Source organism: Cuculus canorus, chromosome 11 (assembly GCF_017976375.1).
Source record: "Cuculus canorus isolate bCucCan1 chromosome 11, bCucCan1.pri, whole genome shotgun sequence".
NCBI classification, from domain to species: Eukaryota; Metazoa; Chordata; class Aves; order Cuculiformes; family Cuculidae; genus Cuculus; species Cuculus canorus.
Genome location: NC_071411.1, coordinates 14,257,119 through 14,281,836, shown reverse-complemented (window position 1 = coordinate 14,281,836; position 24,718 = coordinate 14,257,119). Strand labels below are relative to the sequence as shown.

Here is a 24,718-nt window from a genome sequence, read left to right as displayed (position 1 = left end):
GCTTTCTACCTGAAAAAAATCAATTAAATCAACAGCACAAGAGCCCCTCCAACACTGTGCTCTGGGCCAAGCATCCAGAAGAAAGTTGACTTACAGACTGCACATCTAGTGCTCCCCGTACCTCAGAACCAACAGCAGTGCTAAACTAAGGAAACAGGCACTTCTAATAAAAACACAACAGTGACAAGCACGGTACAGAGTGAGCAACTACCAGTAAACAACACACCAGAGAATCATCCGAATAAAACATTCTGTGTATTTATTTGTGTATTTTCCGAGACCATTGCAACTGAACAGGAAACTGGGAGGAAAAAAGCCCACAATTAGTCTCAGAATAGCACTCCCAGAAACACTGTCAGATACATGTAAATATTTTATGATATAGGTTCCATTTCAGTAGATCTGTCAAGATATTTACAGGGCTTGACAGTATTTCTGTCTTTAATTAAATTTTCACACACATACTTTAATGTAATTTAAATAGATTATTAGTTGTCAGAATATAATATAAATTTTGTTTACGATTTAGTTACTTTAAGTACTCACATCGAGGAAACTCATTTAACCCCCTGACTGAATAGCATTAAGCATTGAGATGAGACTTCTAAAGAGCTTCTGCTGCCCTTTGCACCCTTGCAATAATCTTAAATTACTACAACTTAATTGCAATTTCAGGGCACTAAAATGAAGATGTTTTTAAAACAGCACAGGGAGGGTCAACGAGAGGAAAAAAATTATTTAGTCCTCCTTCAGGTACCAGACACTTCTTGGAAAGAAACCGATCTTGCCCATGTTCTTCTCTTTGCTCATTTTCCATACAATACTATCTTCATTTTCAGGATGCTGCTGAACAAAAAGTTATCAAGATTACTCTGGATACTTGCCAGATACAAACAGCCATTAGACATAAGCCTGTTCACTCGCATGCATGGTAGAGATCAGTGCCAGGAGAATAGAAAGACAAAACCCTAGAGCACGTTCGCAAAGACTGCACACGAACAGAGCCAGCAGCTTCTGGTAGCTCCAACGCTGAAGTAAGAAAAAAGAGCACATGTTAAAACACTCCAGACATCCCAACCAACAAATATCTGATCTCCTAAAAATAGAACAGCTGATTCCTCTGCAGCCTAAATATAATGTAAAAAAAAAAAAATAAAAAAAAAAAAGACTACAGAGTTTCCACAGATAAGTTTTTCCTCTAATGACTGCATGATTTATGCCATTCTACTTTTTTCCCCTCTATATCCACTGGCATCACCTTGTTACCTACAGTAGCTGCAATTCCCAATACACCGCGAGCTGTGGGAATCAAACGGCACAGTAGTTTGTGAGAGCAGCAGGCTGCGAGCAGCGTTTTTGTCAGTGCAAAAGCAAGCAGTTCTAGCAAACACAAGATCTTCATTTCTTGTTGCAACGAGACATTTCATAAGGATTTGGCCAACGCAAACCCAATCAGACTCACAGTTTAAACACCACTGTGCTTTAGCACATCCAAGCACTTACGCGTCTCCTCAATGGCATGAAGTCAAGGACTCCGAGCCCGGTCATACCTTTCTAAGCATTTCAGTAAAGTTTGGTTGCCAGGACCTCTAAGAAACGGTCGCAAAGACGTGGCTGATCTCTAGTGCACAACGTTTATAAATTCCACTCGGCAAATGCTTTCTGGCTCCTACTGCCTATCATATCTCTGCTGAACCACTCACCGAGTGTGAAAACACGCTACTATACATAGGGGGGGAGTAGGGGAAAAAAAAAAAAAGATAAAGTTTCAGTGACACGAGTTAGTGACACAGACCAAAAGCCAAACCCAACAGCAGCGCCAGCAGCGGCAGCGCCGTGATGCCAGCGTGCTCTGGATCACGACCTGCGCAGCCAGGGCGGCTGCCTGCACCCTGAACCTGCCTGCGAGGCCACAGGGACCGTGCCATTCTCCCTGGAGCCCGCGGGCTGCACCTTCAGAGCAGGGTGTACGCTGCCCATCACCTCCTGGCCCTTGTCTCCACCTGCCAGCCCCTTCCCTGCCTCCCCATCAGAGACTTGCAGGGAAAAGCTCCAGAAAGCACCTTGATAGTAAGGCTCATTTAAGGAACAACTGTGACATGCATTTAATTAATTCAAGTGTAAGCTTAAATACTAACAGCAAACAAGACACCCGTGCACCGGAGCTGCCTGACTACTGCAGGGCCCGATCCTGCTTCTACCAAGATGGGAATCCCCTGGGCAAAGCTCCCTGCTGGGGCGCCAGCGCTGTGTCCATGCAACGCACAATGCTGTGTTGGATGCACTCCGAAAGGCAGGGAAGGCCTGAACAAATGCTGCACCTCCAAAAGAAACCCAGCTACCTGCAAAAAATCTCACTACATCTCCTCCAGCCCTCTCTCAGCTGCAGAAAAATATTTCAGCTCAGTGCCTTGAAGTTGCAATTAAATTGTAGTAATTTAAGATTATCACAAGAGCAAAGGGCAGTAGCAGCTCTTCAGCAGACTCCTCTCACCACTTAATGCTACTCAGTCTTGGGGTTAAATGAGCTTCTTTAGTATAAGTACCTTAAAGCAAGTGAATCGTAAACAAAATTTATACTATTTTCTGACAGCATATAATCTATTTAAATTTATTAAAGCTTCTCAGAGAAAATTTAAGATGACAGAAGTATCATTATGCCCTATAAATAACTGGACAGCCTTGCAGAAAGAACTATTTTACATATATATCCTACATATGTGTGTGCATATGTTATTTCATTTGATATACAAATGCATGCTCAATAGATATTTCACAAAAGGAATTACATTATCTGGTTCAATCTCCCAACATAAATGACCACAAGCAGTACGAATACCAAATGGTAAGCTGCATTCCATAAATTTGCCTTTATACTACGAGCCTTTCTTCCTAATTTTTACAGCACTGTGAAACAGAAATAATTCTGGAGCTACAAATGTTTACAGTATATCATACCAAGGATGATAATGCAAATTTTAGCTCTTAAAAAAAAGGTGATCCACTCCAAGAAAAAGCATATTGCAGCATATGCTGCGCAATAATGCCCAATGCATAATTCTCTGCTCAACTTTCCTGCTCCTTCCCTTACCAGTACAAAAACTAGCTACGTTACGATTACTGGTGGAAATGATTTAAGCAGAAAATGTTCATAGATGTTAAAAAACTTACACATTAGCCAAAATGGCTTAACTGCATACATGTGCATGTTTAACACACGCATTTTTTATTGCCTAATTAAAATATATACCATAAAAATCCAGAGACTTTATGATAAGTTATGTAGGATGGTTATGAAACCTTACCTTATAAAAAGTATAAAGTACTTATTGTGTGATCTGCACTGCTAATCAAAGAAATACTCATGCAAAAAGGTTTTGGATTTCTTAATTCTTCAGTAGATGTGCACTTGGTCTGCCTCCTGATTAATATACATTAGGGTAACAGCCTTTTCCTCAGATTTTTTTTTTTTTAATAGATTATTTCCATTGTTTTGGAACACTTAAAAGAAATTGAAACGGAGCATATGTGCAGAGTTTGCGGTGAAGTGTTGAATAGATACATGAAACTCAAGCAACAAAAATAACCTAACCTGCACTGGCTACACTTGGTTAATACTTAAATCTGAAATATTTACTAAAGTAAAATGAAGTACTTGTAAATATCCCCTACTACTATTTCCACTGAAAAACTACACAGTAACAGAGTCTCCCAACATAGCCACAGAGCCAAGTTAAACACCGTTTTGCAAAAATCTTGGCATATCAAAAATAAGATGCCACCCTGACTGGTCGGTAACAGGTTTGGAGGAAGGATATTACAAGTTTTCTAAACTCCAGGAACAGTCATACGACATGCAACGCTTAATCACAACCAAACTCCTCTATTATACATCAGCACAGCACACTTACATACAGAGAAAAAGAATACCCATGTTTCCTTACAATTCAGAGATCCAGAAATAAAAGCTCTGTTCCACAGAAGGTTAACGGTTTTCAACATTACATTACTGAACACCTTCTTCTCTGCAGCTCTAGACAGCCTAAATAAAATCAAATCCTAAATCTCTCTGAAAGTGTATACCACGCACTCTAAACCACTAGCACTGAAAAACAAAAAAAAAAAAAGAAAAAAAAAAAAAGAAAAACCAACCCCAAAACCCAGTCCACGCAGAAAAACTAACTTTGCAGTCAGAATCGTAAGCAACAGAAAGCCTTGTTTGGAATAGTAGTTATTTTTCTCAAAGTTATCCTTTGGTTTCACAACAAAGCTCAGCATTTGTAATGGTCCATTTCTGCATAAGTGAACATATAGCCTCGCTGCCTGATCGAATAGTCCAGAGCTTTCAGTGAGGCAGCTCCTGACAACAGCCCAGCAGCAGCTTTGTTTGATCTCTCCTGCCTTCCTTAATCTGGGTTGTCAAGGTTCACTTGTTGGAGGCTGTTTACTTTACTTTTTTCCAGAGGGGGGAAGGAAAAAAAAAAAAAAAAGTGATTTTTTTTTTTTTTTCTGTCTCTCATACAATGACTAATCCAAAGACTAAGGGGGAAGAATGCTGCCAATGCAAGATGTTAAAGCTACAATACCTTTTAGCAATGAGATTTCAGCCGACACCTTTTGAATGGTAACTAGTGAAGAGCTTCCTCTCCCAGTGCCCTGGTCCATTCAATACGGTTGGGAGATAGTTCAAATAAAATGTGCAGGCGAAAAGATTCAGAGGAGAGAAACTGAAACTAGTAGCCTTCATTTCCCCCTCTTCCCCCAAAGATGCAGAGGACCTCCTTGCCTACACTCGCTCCTCTGAGATCTCGAATTATTTCAGGGTCTCTCAAACTTACAAAGAGCAGAGGCTTCTCAGCAGTTAACAGAAACAATGAAAATATTAAATCGAATGAAATGCCTCTGCTGAAATATTAAAGCAAACTGTGGATTAACAGCACAAGCAGCAAGTTTCTTCGAGGACATCCCTGAAACTTTGCCTAATTAAGAAACTGCCATTAGTGACACCAACAATTGGTCAAAGCAGGTAAAACACCGACTTTGGAAAAACTATATGGGACCACAGTTTAGAGAGTTGTTTTAATATTTATAACTCATCCAGCACCCTAAATATCAGCAAGATACAGTGTGTAGAGCAGAGGTTACAAGCAGCAGAGATACATTACTCACTCAAAAAAAAAAAAAACAGTTACTAAAAATGAAACCTTAAAACTTCTGAGCACAAAGTTGGGCTCCGGCTTCGCCAGAGGAGCGGCTCGGAGAGCGCCGGCACCTCGGGGAGGTGCGGGAGGGCTGCGAGCTGCCGCGGCTGCCTTTGGGAGCGGAAAAAAAAAGGAGCGGGAGGAGGGGGGGGGGGGGAAACAAACGAGAAAAAAGAGAATAAAAACAACCAAACAAAAAAACGAAGTAGCAAAATCTCACTCGGTTTGGTTCACTCAAAGCAAAGCACACGCAATTAAAATCGTTACAGCGAAGTGGCAGAACATCGAGGCGCTCCGCAGCCGAGCCCGGCGATGCTCTCGGATAACTCCGAGTTGCGCGGGGGTGGGGAGGGGGCCCCGCGCAGCCCAACCCGCGCAGCGCAGCCCGCGCCCCGCCGCCGGCATTTAATTCTTTTTTAATTTTTTTTTTTTTTTTTAGGTGGGGGGGGAAAAAAAAAAATCAACTGGGGGGCGGGGGGAGGAGAGAGAAGCGCGGAGACGCCGCTCGGACGCCGCCTGCAGCGCACACCCTCCCGCTGCGCCGGGGAGGAGGGATGCGCGGAGGCGCAGGTGCGAGGGGCGCAGCGCGGTCCCAACTTACCGGGCTCCGTCCTGAGGCTCCGCACCGCGGAAAGAGGGAAAGGGGGGATAGGAGACGTGAAGGATGCGCACCCGCGTAGCGAGAAGTTGCAGCGGGCTGGGGGAGACGCAGATGTTTATTCAAACACTTCGTCTCCAAAAAGGAAAAAAAGAAAAAGAAGGGGGTGGGGGCAGCCGGTGCCGGGGGGAAGGAGGAGGGGGTGCGCGGAGCTCCGCGCCTGCGGAAGGGACCGCGGAAGCGCAAAGCCGCAACAGGTGCCGGGGGGAACGCGGGGATGGAGGCGGCCGGACCCGGCGCGGGGGGAGCGGGACCCCGCCGCAACTTCTTGCCCCGAGTGCCGAAGTTGGGGCTTGCGCGCCCCTTGCGCGGGGGGAGGGGGGCGGGACGGACACGCGGCGCAAAACACGAGGTAAGCGTGGAGATGGGGGGGGGACACACACAACAAGAGGCGCCGCATCCCACTCTCGCGGAGAGACGGACCGGGGGAAAGGGGGGGGGGAAGTTTCCAAAGTGGGCGGGCGGGTGCGCACCCGCGGAGGCGGCAGTGGGGGGGGGATGGGGGGGGGACTGGGGGGGGGGGAAGGAAAGGGGGGTGCGGACACGTGGGGGGGAAAAAAGTGCAACATCGCCGGAGGAGCGGGGAAAGTGTCGGGGGGCGCCGGACTCACCCGCAGGACTCGGCGCTGCCGCTGCCCGGCGCGGAGCGGGCGCGGAGCGGCGCGGGCTGCCTCTCCGTCCCGTCCCCTCCCCTCCCGTCCCTCCGAGCCCGGGCGGCGCGGCGGCGTGCTCCGCCGCTTCGGTAAATAACAATAGAGCCCTCCGCTCGCCGCCGAGCCCCGCGGGGCCCCGCACGCCGCCCCGCGTCCCCTCCCCGCCCCGCGCCCCCTCCCCGCCCCGCGCAGCCCCGCGCAGGCGGCCCCGGGGGGCGGCCCGCACACCCCCGCGGAGGGAGATGTTGTTATTTTTTGCTGTTGTCAGTCCCTGACGTCACATCCACCTGCTGGGTAAACAAGGCTCGGTGCAAGGGGAAAAATAATAATAATAATAATAAAAAAAATAAAATAATAAAAGCTGGGGGGGGGGAGCGAGGGAGGCGCGGAGGAGGAGGTGGGGGGAGGGATGGATGCTCCGCCGGCGCGGAGGATGGGGGGGGGGGAAGAGGATGCTAAAGTGGTGGCTGCGCGCCCTGCGGAGAGCTGCGCGCAGGGACAGAGGGGTCGCGGCTGCCCGGAGGCAGAGGGCAGCACCGCACCGCCCCCCAATCCCCTCCCTCAGCAACTTTTCCGCGGCTTGGGGGGTGTGAAACCCGCGTAACCCCCGCGGTGCTTTGCGCGGATGCCCGCCTTACCTGCGCGGAGCGCTGCCTGCGCTCTTCCCCCCCCCCCCCCTTCCCCGCAGCGGGCGCAAACGCCGCTTTAGGAGCGCTGCGCGGGTGCGCAGAGGCGCGCACCGAGCGGACGGCATCGCGGCGGGGAGAGGGCGGCGAGAGGGAGCGCCCGGTTCCCCCCAACCTCGGCATTCGGGCACCGCGAAGTTCAGCATCCCCGGCACGGAGCGAGCGGGGGCCGCGCGGAGGTTGCGCGGGGGGGGAGCGGGCAGCGCCTCGCGGGGTCCCCGCGGGGATGGAGCCTCGCCGCCCGGCGGGAGTTACTTGGCTACCGACTTTGTTCGGGGAGGGGGGGGTGAAACTCTTTTCTTCCGAGGAGACCTGCGAGAAACTACATTTTTTTGCCCATTCCTTTGCTTTTCTTTTTTTTTTCTAATATTTATTTATTTATGGCTTCTCGCAGCACCGACCCCTGGGATGGATGCCGGGGAGGGGGTACGATCCGGCTCTAAGCCCCGCTCGAAGCGGTGCCGGGCGGAGAAGCTCCCGCGGGGCGAACCGCGCCCCCCGCCCCGCCCGGCGCCGTCCCGGGGCCGCGACCGCGGCGCCACCTCTTGGCAGAAGCGCTCCATGGGCTCGGGGAGCCGCTCCGGCAGCAATTAACGCCCTAAATTACAGTAATGGCAAGGTGCTTATGCCTAATTCATTATATTTTAAATAATTAAGGGGGGGGGGGAAAGGTGGGGGGAAAATCGCTGCAAATAAATATTTGCGAAGAGGATGAGCGCGCTGTGCTTGGGGAGCGCTCGGGCTGCTCCAGCGCTGGGATGCGCTCCCCCAGCCCGGGCTGGGGCTGCCCCTGCCACTCAGGGGGCACCAGCTCTGCTTAACACTCACCTTCCTCTTAAAGTTTTGTCAGTCAGGCTTTTTTCGCTCATCTTTTTTTGGTTCATCTTTTTTTTTACCTCCTGACCATGAACCTACAAAACCAGCCTATTTCCAACATTCCCTACAACCCCTTACTCCTTCGGAAAATTGCTTTACATTTCATAGAAATAAATATTGTTTATTGGAAACAACTTCATCTCTCTTTTTTTTAACCTCACAAATCTAAACCAGCTCCCTAAAACATGATTAATTCCATAGACAATTCCAGCAGCGGGACTTCTTCCTCTCCCTCCACCAATGTAGCTGCTAATTGTACTTGAATTGTTTACTGCTGTATTGTTTTACAAGTGCCTGGAGAAAGATGCTTGATATTCCCACCACCAGCTGAACCATCCCAAGAGCAAACGCTTGGCAGATTTTGGCAAGGGTGTACACGGGCTTGTTAGCTTGGCAAAAAAAAATATTATGAAGGTGATGACGCCTCGGTAATTATAGGTGTTACTTGTTTTAAAGTCAGAATGTTTTCTAGGCTACTGTAACACCACACCTCCAGTGTCCCACGAGCCAGGCCTTGGAGTCCTTTCTGCTTTAGTCACTGGTTTAGGAGGCTTTGCAGAACACATCACCAGGCTGCACAGCTGGTTCCTGGGCCACTCTGTGCTCCTGCTTAGGTGCAAAGCTCATGCAGGTACTCGGCTATTATTCTGCCTTTTACATCAGAGGATGTAAAAGTTGAGATACATACAGTGTACCACCCAAAAAAGTTGGTGGATGTAGTAAAAAGAGAAGCATATGTTGGTTTCATGCCCTGATTTTATGATTTTTGGACTTCATTTGAAGTAAGTCAAACATTGTCAAAAGTGGTAGGAGAAGGGAACCTGCAAGTGCCCTTGTACTGCGGCTCGTGGCAAAATTCATTACGGAGGTGTAGGCAGTTGCTGCTCTCCACATCGCTTTGCTTCATGGGTAGAAATGGGGGAAGTCGGACCAGTCTGGCAACAGATACCCTGAGAAAAAGCAGGAGATGCAGCTCTGCCCATCACACATGCCAGGTGAATAATGCCAGACATTACTTCTGCTCAGATAGGGATGGAAAGGGTTGACTTGGCAACAAGGGGGGAATTTTAAAAGGCATAAACATCCATCTTAGAGACTAAGCCCAATGTTGGTGGCAACACTTGCACCAACTGTAATGGAAGCAGGATCCATTCTCCAACTGGGGAAATCCCACAAAAGAATAACAGTAATGTGACACAGCTAAGGTCTCAAGTTGCCTTGTCCGACACAAGGTAATTTATAAATAAGTCATGCTAAATAATGTCTGCGACCAGACATAGACAATTTTTTAATTAAATATGATTTTATACAATCTCTATGAAAGAAAAAGAAAAAAAAAAAACAAAGGTGTTTGGTTTTTTTTTCAGCATCCCAAACTCTGATGCCCACTTTGCAAGCTCACTCTCCTGCCTCCCCCCGCTTTTGCTATTAGACTTTCTTGATTTCCCTGGTCACTGCGAAAGCCAGGTCCCTGGCCTGCGCCAAGAGGACGAGCTGGAGCAGAACCGAGCCTCCGTGTGCCAGGAGGCACGTGGTGCCTGGCAGGATGGGGCTGCCCTGTAGCCACTCCGAGGGCCGGTGCCAGGCTCGCAGCCAGCAGCACAGCCTACTTACTGGTGCTGGCAAGGAAGACAAACTGCTGCTCTGCCCTGTGGCAGCGTGAGCTGGGGAGAGCAGGCTGGAGGCTGGCTCCGCGCACCGGACAGCACAAGTCAGGCGCAATATGAACTGCATTTTACTTGTTGCTAGTCCAGGGGAGCTCTATTGTGGTCAGAGTTGCTATGAGTTTTGCTATTAGTAGTGCAGAAACATGAGTTTAGGGTTCAGCCCAGACTCCTCAGTGGACAGGAAAGGCTCCTCGTGTCCATACCCACACTAATTCTCTTTAGTCATTAAGGTGTCCCTGCAGCCCCCTCTCTATCAGAAGCCACCCAGAAGTAACTTTTCTATAGCCCATTTCCACTTGTCCTGAGCTGCCAGCCAATATATATTTCCTTTTCCTGTGAGGGCAATGAATAGCCATTGTACATGCGTTGGACTATTAATCTGCCTGAATTTGGTAGAGATTCTTAAATGAATATTCATGGGAATTAATGTCATTTAGTTCCTATTGCTTCCTGAATATAATTACATGCTGTACGTGAATTGGCAAACACTACAAGACATCCAATCTTGTTGAAAGTCTATGACCAATTAAGTTGAAACGCCACAAGCTGGACGCTTGTGCAGTATATTGAAGATGCACAAAGCACTACACCAAGATGCAGGGTGCCTTCTGGAGAAGAGATGAGCTGAAGAAGCAGCCAATAAAAGTGGGAAGATACACACTGTGGGAAGCAAACAGTGTCTTTAGTGATGGAAAATATGATTAAAAAGATATTTAATAAAAGCCCTTCCCCATGTATTTGTCTACAGACAGGGACTCCTCTGAACATTTGTGTTCTCTTGTAAGAAAGCTTTAATTTTTCACCTTCTCACTCCTAGAAAAACATCTTTCAGGGCCTCTTTTGAGACCCCACAGCCTTCAGCACACCCTACAATTAAGAAATGCCCAAGTCCAATTCTCCTTCCTCGCAGCAGCCCGCCTGCCAAAGTTCACGCTGTTCCTCCAATAACAAAACAGTAATCAACTCGGTATTTAAGCAAAACCCATCCCCAGCATCAGTGCTACCAATCCCTGTCCTAACATAACAAGGACTCTTCCCAAAATATTTGGGCTTGCCCTGTCACAGTGAGAGGCGTTCAAGTTCAACGCTCTGTCAACAATGCCAGGTGTCTCCTGAACCTCTGACACTCGAGCCAAGAAGGAGAGCTCAGAAGCACAGGAATAATCATTATTCACATTACTAAAACATAACGGAATGTTTAAACAGATAACGTAACAAAATCCTTCACAGAAAAATACTGTTTATTATTTATCCTGGTCAAATAGAAAATGAACTCAATCTCCTGGAAAGCAAAAGCAAGGCTCCTTTTTCTTTTTTTTTTTTTTTTTTTTCTTGCAACAGACAGCCACGAAAAAATATCCTATTGTGCCCTTTTGTGCCCCTTCACAGGGACTGGTCTTCACTGTGACTCTCGATAAACCAACTGGCAAATTTTGGAGGAAAAAAAAAAAAGTGACTCAAAGCCAAACACAAATATCTAAGAAAAAAGCCTGGTGAAACCAAAAATCCAAGAACAATTTCATTTTGAGTCATTCTGAAGATTTCATTTCAATTTTAATTTGGGGGGGGGGGGAATAAGAAAAAAGACACATGCCCCCATGCTTGAAAATAAAATTAAAGGACATTTTGAACACAAAGTAGTTTCAAAATGAAAAATCAAAGTGTTTCATGTCAGAAGTGTCAAAACTAACAGCTTCAGCATTTGTCAGAGCTTTTTTGAGTTTTTATAAATGACAAGTTTGGCATGCGTGCACAAACCATTTTGGTGCTGCTGAATCTGCATTTTTGCATGCAAAAAAAAAAAAAACCCTAGTCGGATGAAATTTTCCTCGCAGAAGCTCTGTTTGCCATTCCCTTTGTGCAGAGGCCAGCAGCGCTCACCCTGATGGCTGCACGGCCACGGAGCGTCACTGACACCTCCTCTAAGCTCCTCTTCGGCTTATTAATATTTTACCATTCTGTTTGCAGGACTTTGCAGGCCTGCTCTTTCCCAGAAATAGTTCCCTGGTCAGCAGGAGGGGGTACAAAGGTTAGGAAAGACCAACTGTGTGTCCCCCACTTGATGTACTGCTGTGTGACAGGCTGCCGAGGACCTGTTCTAAGGTGATATTAGGTAATTTATTAGCCTGGTTCATTACAGCCTTAAATTTGCAGGCTAAGCTCCCTTTCATCATCTCTCTGCCTTCCCAAAGTGAAGGTATTCAACAAGTGTTTTCTCCTGAGAAATTTGGAGATGTTTTTGTCAGGTTTACAGCTTACCTAGCAGGAAGGCAAGGGTGGAAATACAAGTACGTAGCACCTGAAATATGGCATTTAGTTTAAAAATCTCTGAATTAAGTAAAGTGTTATTGCTTTAAAATTAGCCACAAAGCATTGACAACATTAGCAACTGAATATATTCTTGCTATGAAACCAGCAGTTATCCGGATTTTGCATGCCTGCTTCCAACACAGCTGACTTTGCTGCAGGTTTGGGACAGTGCCTAGTTCCGAAGGAAGGCAAAAAAATGAGATCTGTGCTGTAAGCATCATAGCCCTGCATTTGCTTCTGCACATAACAGACACCTACCTGCCTTTTGCTACTAGATTTCTGTAACGCTTTCTACATCTTTCAGATGACAGCACCGTTTCTTGCTGTATCTTGACAACTTCTCATTAACCCAGCCTCAGCATCTTTGAGGCTTCTGTAGAAAACCAATGTACTTTTCTAGAGCAGGAGACCCAATTCAGAACACCATCTCCTCTTCTGACTTCCAGGATAGCCTTTATTCCACAGGGGCTTCAAAACCAGGTCATACAGAGTCTGACGCTGCTGGAGATCAGACCAGCTCCTTCCCTGCCCTTCCTGGAAGGCAGTATTGGAAGGAAGCAAAGGTGGAAACAGGTTTCTCCTGCTATGGAACACGAAATCCCACACATGCCACACTTTCAGCTTCCTGTGGAATGACCAGTCCCATCTCAGCAGCGTGATCTCCTCATTCCATGCCCAGCTATCCCTTCGAGTTCAGCAATCCTTCCCCAGATCTACTCTGTGAAGGAGATGCAGTAATCACAACTTTCCCCATAAAGAATTTTCTGTTGGTGCTGTCTCAAACATGTACTACGCTGAAATATTATTACATCTTAATTTTTCCACTACTGTGACTTCTTTTTAATCTGAAGGTCCAACATCAACAATGATTAAAGCTTTTACTCTAGTTACACATCTATGAACACAGCAGTCTCCTGTGTCCTGGGAGAGAAACACTACCAGATGCTCTAGTAAACACCAGAAAGCAGGGAAGAGGGTGGGAAGAGAATGGCCAGGAGAAAAGGGCTGAAAATAAGTTAGAAAAAGCAGAAGACGAGAATGGAAAAGTAAAATCTTGGTGGCTCTTGCTGTTGGCAGTGAAGAGGTTAAACCCTAGTACACTGCCATCTCTAGACAGAATTGGTTGTTATTGCATTGATAAAACCCCGGGTTGTGTTTTCCTTGTCCATTTTGACCCGTATCTGACGTTAGCATTGCAAATGATGCCTGCTGCCATTCAACTAGTCAAAGTGAGCAGACAGAAACAAGACTGAGAGCTTAGCAAAGACGATACTAATGGAAGGGGTGGGGAAAAGTCTGATCTACATGTAATTAATTATTATTTATGTAAAAAACCATATCATTGTGGTGGTTCTTGACATCATTTAAAGCCTCTTTTCAAAAGAGGAGTCTCCTCCTGTTAGCGCACTGATCTTTTCTGTGCTGTGAGTATGAATTGTGATATGGAGGTAGCCAGATTGGCCCGTCACCACCACTTGCAGGGTTGACATCTGACTGCCCAAAAGAGCTAAGAAGAATAATTCTGCCTCCTCCTAAACAGGTGACTTAGCATCACCAGGGCCCTGGGAAGCTAGCAAGTCATTTGGTGGAAGATGGTCAGACCTTAGGCCAATGTCATGCAGAAGATGACAGAATTATTCATTCCCATTGTGAAAAAATTTCAGATGAAATAAATTAATTTTCTTCTGAACTTGTGAAATGATTAACTTATTTATTTGATTTCAGCATCTAATCACAAAATAATTACCTAACCCAGCCCCAAGGTATCTTGGCAATGTTGTTCGAGACACTCTCCACCACAGGCAAAAGCTCCCGCGGGAAGACATCAATCTTCTGCCTGTACAAATGACACTGATCCACAGAAACGAAGGGCACAGCTCCACCTCAGCTCTGTCAAAATTCAGCTGTCTCAGCCATAGCTCCAGTCCAGCTTCTAGACACGTCCCTGCTCGCTAGTTTACACAGAAGCTAGGTCAAACCTCAAGTGCATGGAATACATATGGCAGCATGACCTAATTTAGTTGGGCTCTGCTGGACAAAATCTATACGGTGGAAAGCTTATTGGCAGTGTCTTGCTGATTCTCCCTAATTTGCCAAAGGAGCTGCTGGGCAGGAAACTCAGTTAACCTCAGTGATGGTAGGGACAGATTAAAGGGAGCTGGACTCAATAACAGGCAGGTCTCAAGCAACCTTCTTAATAACGAAAAAGAAACCACAGCACTAATTGGAGCAATTGGATGGGGTAGGAACTTTGGCTTGAGCCTGGGAGCAGAGGCAGAAGTGGATGGGACGGGCAGTGCTCATTGGAGGGAGCAATGTCACCTGCATGGATAGTCCCTTGCACCCACTGCACTCTTCGTGCAGCCCGCAAGCTGTGGCAGGCGGGTGTCCCCGGCCACATTCTCCCCATCCTGCATCTCCACAGCCTGTGCCCACGCTGTCAGCTCAGAGGGGCCACGCAATGATGTCAGCTGACTGCTGAGACCTCACCACCGCGCTGCCCAGCTTCTGAAGGACAAACAAAGCAGGCTCAGGTTTGCCTGCCATAGACCATGCAGATAAAACCAAGAGCACTGCAGGCAGAAATATGCCTGCAAGACTCTCGCCTACCCTACTGCATTTATGCAACAGCATAATATTTCATGTCCTCCCATCATTGCCTTCTTGTCACCTCCTGGGAGCACCTAAGCGTAGCTAATCCCATCAGTGAGGGCCAGATTTCCCCCCCAACATACAATTTTGTCCGAAGTAAACCATTTCCAAACAGCAAAAAACCCCAACAATAACAAAAAAAAACCAACCCCATAGTATTTCATTCAATCCTTGCACGCCCTAACTGTTGTACAATTTTTATCCTGGGTGAAATGGCTTGTCCAGCCTTGCCCAGTTTAATAATGAATCCGATACCAGGCAGGGATCTGATATCCCAGTTGGAGGAAAGAAAAAAAAAGGAAAAATAATTTCTCCTAATAGAGAATAATCTTCTCCTTTGCATTACTTGTTTTGTCAAAAGCAGCAAAAGCTCCTGTCATCAGCTTGAGATCGAGTGAACTCAGCTCACACACAGAGCACGCTTGGCACAAGGAAGTGTTTTAATCTCTTGGAGCAGGCTCTAATGTCAGCTTGCCTTGCTATCCATGCCACTTCAGATTTGAAATGCTTTCCCCTTCTTTTTTTTTTTGTATTTTCGCCTATATCATAATCAACACATACAGTTTTTCTGTTTTATTTTTGAGTCACATTTACCATAGGGACAAATAAGCCGATATCCCTGTATTCCAACCTTCAAACGTTGTAAAACTGAATGAGATCAGTAGAAGGACTGTTTTTCCTAGTGAAATTAGCACAACCATAAAGCAGAAACACTATCAGAGCTACCAAAAGCCTTCTTTATCTGGTTGGCCTAGAGACCAGATATTTTGCTACAAATTCTTTGGCTCTCGGTAGTTCACAACTGCTCTCTGCCATTTTTGCACATCAAACATCTTCAGAGTAATGACAGTGTTTTGAATCTCAGCAAAGTTTCAGACTTTCAGGAGGGCTATTATTTCTGCTGTGGGTTTTTCAGAGAAGAAATTATTTCATTGGGAAACCTCACACCCAAGAACCTTCTGGCTGTTTATTCCTACACACAGGGAAATTCTCTGGCTAACACATTACAGCTTCCACCCCGATACTGTGAGAGTTGGAGGCACATTTCCATCAACCCTCCGACTTGGTTAATAACATCAAATAATTAGGTTATAAAGTTTAATTCTACCAAGGCCAATCTGGAAGCAGGTATTCATCCTCCCAGATACAAGCGCTTTTGCTATAATTTCTTTTAAAGTCAAAACTGATCTTTATCTACAAAAGGCAGGAGCAATAAGTATTTAGTGTGTTTAGAAAACACGGCTCTTCCACCACACCTGCAGCCCGGCTGCCAACTTTCAGCCATGTGGACTCTCCACCACTCTGGGAGACTCCCGTGCAGTAAACAAAGTAGTTTTCCCTGTCCTCCCTTGTTCCAGGTACCTCTCCCAAATGTCTTTATGTACTCACACCCTGAAGGTCTTTACAGAGGTCCTGTTTCGGCAGCACTTCCAAGGGTTTCGGATGGGGCAGTGTTGGAGGTTGATGGCAGTTGGTTTTCCTCCACTTTCTCTAGGTCATCCTGTTAATGACACTGCAATAGATTCAGAGAAGCCTTCACTGTTTTGCGACAGTGGGATACGTTTCAGGAGTTACATGTAAGATTTTATTCTTTTTTTCCTCTACCCTTGATGCAAGGGACAAATGAAATCCAATCTTTTTTAGGCCTCTGAGGGCAATTTGTTACAGCACCCATATCTACAGCTGCCTCCCGTGAGCTGCTTCTATCTGACTCAAGGTAACATCCCATAAGCCTCTCCCTTGGCATCACCAGCATTCGTTTTGGTCATAGCAATGCCACTGAAGAAACTAACTTCAAAGTAAAAAGCAATGCCAGAGCCAGGAAGACATGCCTGGGGGTGAGAGAACTGGGATAATAAAACTCACCACATCACCCTGGTGCCAACAACCCTGTACTTTTTGTGCCTCTAGTTTCTTGGAATGGTTTCCTAAGACATTTTGGAGATGTAAGGAACACGCAAGGGTTAAACCAGAGCTGCCATCCCCCACCCCCAGTCTATTCACAGCAGAAGGAAATCTGTCTCTCTCCCACCCCTCAGCATCCTGTCTCTGCTGCTTTGGAAAACACACAAATGCCTTGCAGCTTCCTGAGGTGTCGGAGACCTCAGCCCACTCCCAGCCAGACCTGCAGCATCCTGGTTTCCACGTGGCAGAAAAGCCCTTCCTGGGGGGCTCCATGCCCCAGCAGCATTCCTTCCCTCCCGCCTGGCCAGAGGAGCTGCTGGCACATTCCCTGAGTGTTACCCCAGCTGCTGCTCATCCTGGCCAGGTGCTAGAAATTGGGCTTGGATGCAGCTAGTACTCAGCAACTAGCACAGTTCTTCCTTGATCATGAATCAAATTATTCCCAAGTGTTTTTCCCCTTGTTCCCTTAACCAGGTCTACCCCAGTGGCTCCTTTTTCTCTCTACAGCTGATGGAGACAGCCAGAAGGGACTTTAAACTGCTCCCTGAAGTTTGTCCCAAGTTCATCCAATGTGTTCTCCACTGGGCACCCAAGAGTTTCCCCATCCTGCTGATGCCTATACCATGTGGATCCAAGGAATCAAGACATGCACACGGCAGTCTGGAGACAGGGAACCCACAGGCAAGTTTGAATGTTAAGCAAAGTCACCCAAAGCCTTGGGAAGTCCCCAGAGGGGATAGAGGTGTCATTGCTTTCCCTACATGGCCCTTGGGTACTGCCAAGCACACCTGCCTCTCCTCTGAGCAGAAAGACCAGCTCCAGAGCCACAGATCCTCACCCACCTGCCCTCCAACAGTTACAAACAATGGACAAGCCATCCAGCTCCCCCTTTTGAGATACAGGGGATGGGTGCTACAAAAAGAAGCCAGACCTTGGCACCCAGGGAAGCTCAGCATTGCTCGGAGCACCCACAAGGCATCCCACCCACTGCAATCACATGGCACAGCATAGCCAGGAGGTGCTCAGTATCCACACAGCAGCATCACCTTGGAGCTGTGCCTATGCCAATAACCGCAGTTTGAAGCATGAAATGGCTGTGCTACCTCCGGTCCACGAGCTGGAAGGCATTGCTGTCAGCTCTCAGGCCTCTGAACCGCACGCCATATGTTACTCACATAGAGGCATGCCCCGAGAACGCTTCCAAAGGGCAGGTACTGTACACTTTGCATCCACGTGGGGAATCTGTGCAATGTAACTAGGGCACTGCGAATTCCCACCCTGGCTCTCTGTGCTGTAACTTGTCCGTGGAGACAAGCCCCACATGGCTGCTTCCAGCGCTCCTGGTCACGGGGGAGTGGCATGGAGAACTACAGCCTTGCCAAATCTAAGCATCCAAAACCATGAGTCATAGTTTCCAAAAATTATCTAAGTGGTATTAAAAAAAAAAAAAAGAAATTTAATGAATTCTTTTATTTTTTTCTTTTTCATCTTTCAGATGACACCCAAAAGCTTCTCCACAGTTCTTGGTGCTAGAAACTCAAGATAAAACAAACACATGACACAAAGCCAGAGCAGAGATTTTCATGCATTCTCTTGATTCCAGAAGCTGGAGCTTTTAGGAAAAAAAAGCCAATAAACAACAAAAGGTTTATGCTATAAGGATTATGATTTGGCTAGCTGCAGAAGCAAAACCTCATGATTTATGTGACAAACCTCAACTGAAAAACCCTGCTCAAAAACTTGGAAAAAGAAGGTGAAGCATTCCAGCATCATTTTGGCTGCCAAAATAACAGAAACAATCATGCAAAGTTTCAACACAAGAAAAAAAATTAATGAGATTTGTTCCACTTTCATGAACTCAAAGACAAACAGATGTTGACAAGACGATGTTGCAAATAGTTCTTGCTGTTGTTCAGCCGAGCCCAACTTGCAATGATGCGAATGCATCTCTTGTTCATTATGTCATCCCCTTTGCTCTCACTTTTCACTCACTCACACAGAGCAGCCAGTGTCTTTGCACACTGTGTATTCTTCCACATCTTTTACCAACACAATGGGTTTAATTTCAGTCTCTTGTATGCCACGTTAACAGCCACAATTAATTATTCTCATTTATTCTGCAAGAACACACCTGAACCAGACTCTGTTCTAAAGACACATGAAAAATCCCCATTCCTTAATAACATTTTTAAAGAGAGTCTACAATCTGAACTATCAGTACCAAAGGGCTTAGTTGGCTCCCATGTACAACTTTCTGTCCTCCTTCAGTACTGAGGCAACCCTTACTTTTATTTACCCTAGATTAGACCTGTAGGACCCAACCTAAACGATACCGAGATCTACGAGGCATTCTCCTGGAAAAAGCCTTCAGAAATGGATCCCATGTCCAAATTAAAGATGACGCCAGCACTGGTTTTATTTCAAGGCAATCCAGATGTTCAGTAAAGTGATTAGGAAGTGGTGTGTATCAAATATAAGATACTCTGCATCTAACTAATGCATTTATTTGCTCTGAATGGTTTTCCAGTTCAGGGCAGCACTTTGCCTGTCACGAGTAAAGTGCTTTGACAGAACACATGGACAATTCTGCTGCTTAAACTGAGCCAGCAAACAGAATGGCCAGCAACTCCTAAGTCTCAAAAGAGTTCCAAGAAGTACTGTCACTCTGATATATTTATTTCCTGGTCAACTAAATGCATGAGTTCAGGTCCCATTTGTCAGCATCCTGCATATCCAAGGCCATTTGAAAGGAAGCAAATAAACATAATGTTATCATGGGGTCATTGAGTTTTCTCCCTATTACTGGCTAGCAGGTGTCCGGAGTATCACTAAAATGAGGTAATACAGCCCTTTGCTTTGAAGAACAGAGGCCACGAGCTTGTCCCAGCTCTCGGTGGTGCAGCACCTCTGCCTAGACAGTCTTGGTTTCCTCCAGTGCTGTGTCCATGGCAGATGCCCACACTTGCAGACACAGGGTTCTAGTATATAACCCAGCCTCGGCTGTGTAATTGTGACAAGGTAGGCAAGAGCTGTCTGAGGCTAGCGGGAGGTGGTAAAGGCTTCTCTCAAACTACTCCAGAGTGCAAGTGCCTCCTGCCTCTCCTATAGGGACCTGTTGGTGGCTTATCATTCCCTTCAAGGAGCGGGAATAAGGATGAAGAACAGATGAGAAAGTGAAATAGACAGATCCCCTGCTATACTGCCATATTTAGTAATCTGAGAGAAAGGGTAACCTTCTCTTTCCTCCTTTGTGGAGAAACCTTCAGTGGATGTGTTGACTGTTACTCCAGCTGCCTCAGTTTTCTAGGGAGAGTTACAGAAAGTCCTCAGGCAATCACAAAACCACTAAATCCAGTGGCATCGCATCTTCCACTAACAGAAAACATTGTGACTCCATCCAGCTCAGAAAAGGCACCAGCCATCCCATCCCATCCAAATGCAGCGTCTGCAGACATGGACAAGGTCTTCTGCACCGTCAGGGTCCCTTTTGATTTTTGGTCTATGCCTCTTTTTCTCACTCAAGTTTCTCCTTGCACTTGCACCTTCCACTTGTGAACGAGGAAGGACTCACAGGCACAAGGTTGGGGGGGAGGGTGTGGAATTAGCCAGATAAGAGATTGCAGCTGCGTTGTAATTTGTAGTTTCACAGTCCTCTGTGGATAAGCCCCAACACAATACATCCATTTGCCTGCAAATTGAGAATTGTGTTAAACCCACGGTAGTTCTGATGTAACAATATCTTCATGCTGAGAAACTTGAAGACTGCTGAGAAATACAGCACTTAAGCAGAACAAAAAGCAAATTCCCCGCAGTACCTTCCACCCCCATGTTTTTATTGAGTTTTAGTAGAAAGGAATTCAAAAATACGGAGGGCCTGCAGACTAGACTAGGCATTGTCTGCATTAATTTGGGGTATACGTTACTTTCAGCTGATACTCAGATGAAAAATTAACCCAGCATTCCTTCACAGTTTAGGATTTTCTAAGCAAGTTTTTCAGACACATCTCTGCTCCCTGGACCTGGTGCTGTCAATGACTTCCACTTACATGGGCACACGGGGAAAGGAGGAACAGCTCTGCAAGTGTGTGTGCATGCATTTTGGCAAGACAGTCTCCCCAGTGAAGAAAGGAAAATGCAGAACAATAGCAGCTCTGAACTCACAAGACCTCTGGGAAGGGCAGTGGTAATGGGGCTTTTCACCAGCTTGAGTGACAGCAGAATCTGGCCACCAAGACACCTGATCTGTATTGGCCATGGAAAAGCAAATATCAGAAACTGAACTAAGTAGCACTAAGATGTTTCAGTAGCGTATAAAATTGCTGGGACCCACATCTTCCCGCACGTCAGGGGTTCTTGGGCTCCTCTGTCTTATGCTATTTTGAAAGTTTGCATCCTAAGCTTCTTTTTCTCAGGAAAAAAAGAATAGTATTTTAGGTTATGACGGTACAATGTTCCCAGCTGCTCTTATCCCCTTATGAAGAAATTTTAATTCACAAAATCCATGACCTTACAGTGGTCGTTTCACTAGGTTACGTAGAATGTAAACCAGACGATTGCGTTTATAAAGATTCATCAGCAGAACCTATTTACATTTTCTAGCTGGTTTCTGATGGAAGCCAAGATTTTAGCAGCCATGTCTAAATTCAAACATCAAAAGCCCTCCCTCGTGCAAGAGGTTACGAACTTGAGACACTTCTCCCAAGAACCTCTAGTGCCGATAAACTCTTTCCATAAGGGACACTAATAAGCAAAAGCTCTATCTGTGAATGAGATGGAGTAAACATGGCTTTGGAGGAAAGGGCACCAACGTGACTATGCTGAACAAAGCACATGTTGAGCACTCCATCCGGTGCTACCATCAGCAGCAACCTCACACGCTTCACCACCCTGGAAGGACAGACCCCCTCTCTCCTAGCCGCAAGCCCCCGATGCCCATGAAGCATCCCGTGCCCTGCAACACAACCACAGTGCTCCCAGCCTCCTAGGAAAAGGATGATGGTCTTCGCCAGCGGCACCACCACAACATTCAGTCAACTGGGAAGTACCACTCATTGAGTCCCACTACTAACCCCTGCAGCCTTCCAGGGAACACAGATATTCTAGGCTCTACCAAAACTGCTTCTTTCCCAGTATTTCATGGCAGCTCCCTCACAGCAGCCAAAAAGCCCCTCTGAGCAGAACTCGAGGAGAATACCTACCTCCCCACAGCCACACGAGGGTTTTCTTCTCTCCCTTGACTTCAGTTCCATGAGCCACAATGCATAAACATCAGAAAGCTGAAATGCATCAGACCCCCTTTCATCACCCAAATCACCCCCTCTAGGTAGGGGCTTACCCTCCTTGTGGGCTCTTATAGACTTGGGGAGCTCTGGGAAAACAGCTTGTGCAGATGAAGCGGGTCAGGCCCATTCCCTCGTTGTTTGCTCACAGGTGTAGGTGTTTTCTTCTCGTGAGCAGGAGCTGGAGGTTGCAGAAACCCTGCGTGCAACATCTCCCTGCTGTGCTTCCTAGGGTAGGATGGCGGGCAGAAGAGATATAGGGACCTCACCTCCAGGCTTTCTTGTCTGGACTGACACCTTCCAGTTAAAGGAGTTGGACTTTTTTTACATGAGACTGGCAAAATCGGGATTAAAGCAGGCCAAACATTGAATATTCAAAAAAATGCATTAGTTGCAAGTGGTTGGCAAGAATTAACACGGCCATCCTCACTGGAGTGAGATCTGCTATCCATAGCAAATAAATATAGGCATTTCTATCAGTCATCACTTTATATACACCCTGCAAAAGCAAATCATTGGGTGGGAAGTGAAAATCAAGAAGGAAAAATATATGTTTCTGATTATTCTACCCTAATGTTGTGTTCTGTCATTATGGCAGATTGCTTAATTGTGCTGCTGATTACTTTTCCCGAATTCTTTCTACAGCTGTACTTTTTGCAGTGCCGTGGAAACACTAATTAGCAGAAGGAATGTTGCCTTAAATTTTGTTACGATATATACATGTGAAAAAATAGAAATCCTCAGCATTCATTTAGTTAGTCCCCCTCTCTTGTTTATTTAACCCATCTCGCTCCCTGTTCATCTGTCCCTCCTGTAAACCACGCCTGGGCAAAGGTGGAGAGGTCGCAGGCAGAAACGTCCCACTGCTGGCTGAAGTCAGCTGTAATCCCAGGCAGCAGTTTAGATCAGTCTTTTCCACCCCACAAAATTCACTTTGTAGAACAGCCCAAATGTGCATTCACCGCAGGATGGGCTAGTCTTTACGTGCATTTGCTACTAGGAATTATCTACATACATTGCAATATGCAAAATAAGCTGCCGGTGTAGGAACATCTGCACCATGCCGTAATCTCACCGCACATTTAGACCCCACATTCTTAATGATCCATCACAGGGAATGATTTGATGTTGTTTAACTCTTGTTTCACTAAGCTTCGGCATGTGCTTGCCCTGCTTGTTCTGCAAATCATTCTTGCCATGTATCCACTCATTAAGGAGAAATGCTTCTTGTTTTGTGTAAATTAATGCTGTGGTGTTTTATTTTTTTATGTTTTTGTCCTTAGGTGCTAACTGCTAATTCGGCCAACCTTCCTCTCCCTCCTCCTCTTCATCCTCTGTCCAGCAGATGTAATGAGAAGAGTGCAGTTGCTCTTCACTCAGAAGCATGAATGGAGCCTTCATAGCAGTTATTTTAAGAGAGGTCAGAGGGGATCCCAGTCCTTCACTTCCATAAACCTACCAGTATGGGACTGTTGGGATTAGCAGCAAAATTTGAAGTGGGGGTAAGCAGTACATGGTTGCTGTTTGTAGGATTCACCTCTCTCTGAAGTGACTGATCTGTTGACCTGGTTTAGGACAGCACTTTTTCTGTTTCTCTTGTACATTTAACCATGGACTGAGCTAGCATCTCATCTGTGACCCGAGGCCAGCCAGCTCTGTCTAACCAGCAGCTGAAGCCTCCAGCAAAGGAGGTTTTAGCTGTGGGTGCTTGAGACTGCAGCTATTCCGTCAGCTCAGTTTGGATTTGACTCCCCAGGGGCTCACGCAGCCCACACGCCCCAGCGCAGCCACCTCACTTCCCAGGAAAGGAAACTCGGGTGGGATGAGAAACTTCCTCAGGAGCCCCTGCTGCCCAGCACAGCGGCTGACTCACGAGTGATGCCCGCGGGGCTGCTGCCCATTGCTGTGAAAGTTCAATGGCTCAGCTGCAGTCCTGCCCCGCGACACAAGCCAGTGAGGGGTGTTTCAGTTAACCAGCAGCACCACAATGTAAAGATGAAGCAAATCAAAAGCAGATTGGGCTGAGCTGTTTAATAGACCGAAACCCAAGCTGAGGAACGTAGCTTTGCTCAGCTTAGCAACTGCAGCATGTGAGAAGTGCACCAAAGTTACTGAAATGGAGTTTGACCATCTAAAGGTGGGAAGGAAATCAGAAATCTGGGTACAGCAAGGGGTGGTTCATGAAGTTCCATTTCTAAGCAAGAAGTCAGCCTTAGGACTTAGAGCAAGGGCTTGAGGAGCAGAGGCTACACACTGACACGGATCTCTCAGAAGCAATGCTTTATGCATGTGCATAAACCCCATTGGCTTCTTCCTGCATGTGTTTTTCCACCAATACATTGCTCCTGAAACACTGCTAGAATGACTTGAACAAATAGTGCTGCACACCAGGACAAAGATTTCAGGATGCATCACACCTACTGGAGCCAGCTATACCATTGGCACGGTGTGTAGGCAGAAGCCCCGGCACCTCTTGGGCTTCCTACACACTCTTAAAAGGACCAGACAGCATGTGTGCAGCCAGCCCCGGGTTGCTGGAGGCACTGGACTTGCTTTGAGCCTGCCGTGGAAGAGCTCATGCATGCTTAGTGGGCGAGGTCAGCATCTCTGGACATCTGGCAGCTCCCAACAGGCTGCCAGACATTGGGAAATCTGAGACAAACACACAAAAGCCTCCAAATCTGCTTGTATGTTTGCGGAAACCTGCATATACCGTAAGCCTTTGCTCTGCAGCCTGCTTCGCTTCAGCCATGGCTCAAAAGCAACCAGTTCTGGGATGGGTTTGGACACCTCTGCTGCTGGGCACTGTGCTGGGCTGTGGCGGGAGACAG

The 24,718-nt window shown here is 46.6% G+C and overlaps 1 protein-coding gene across 6 annotated transcripts in view; it reads right to left on the bottom strand.

Moving 5' to 3' along the window:
* FOXP1 (forkhead box P1) overlaps nucleotides 1–6,621 on the bottom strand; it is a 385,807-nt gene extending 379,186 nt beyond the window's left edge. For 3 of the 6 annotated variants that reach the window (XM_054076324.1, XM_054076329.1, XM_054076330.1), the window contains exon 1: nucleotides 6,471–6,620. The gene's annotated coding sequence lies outside the window, so the exon portion shown is untranslated. Of the gene's footprint in view, nucleotides 1–5,802; nucleotides 5,905–6,470 lie in introns of those variants that run through there. The other 3 variants (XM_054076334.1, XM_054076331.1, XM_054076325.1) reach the window with 3 other exon arrangements.
* Between the last annotated feature and the right edge of the window lie 18,097 nt (nucleotides 6,622–24,718).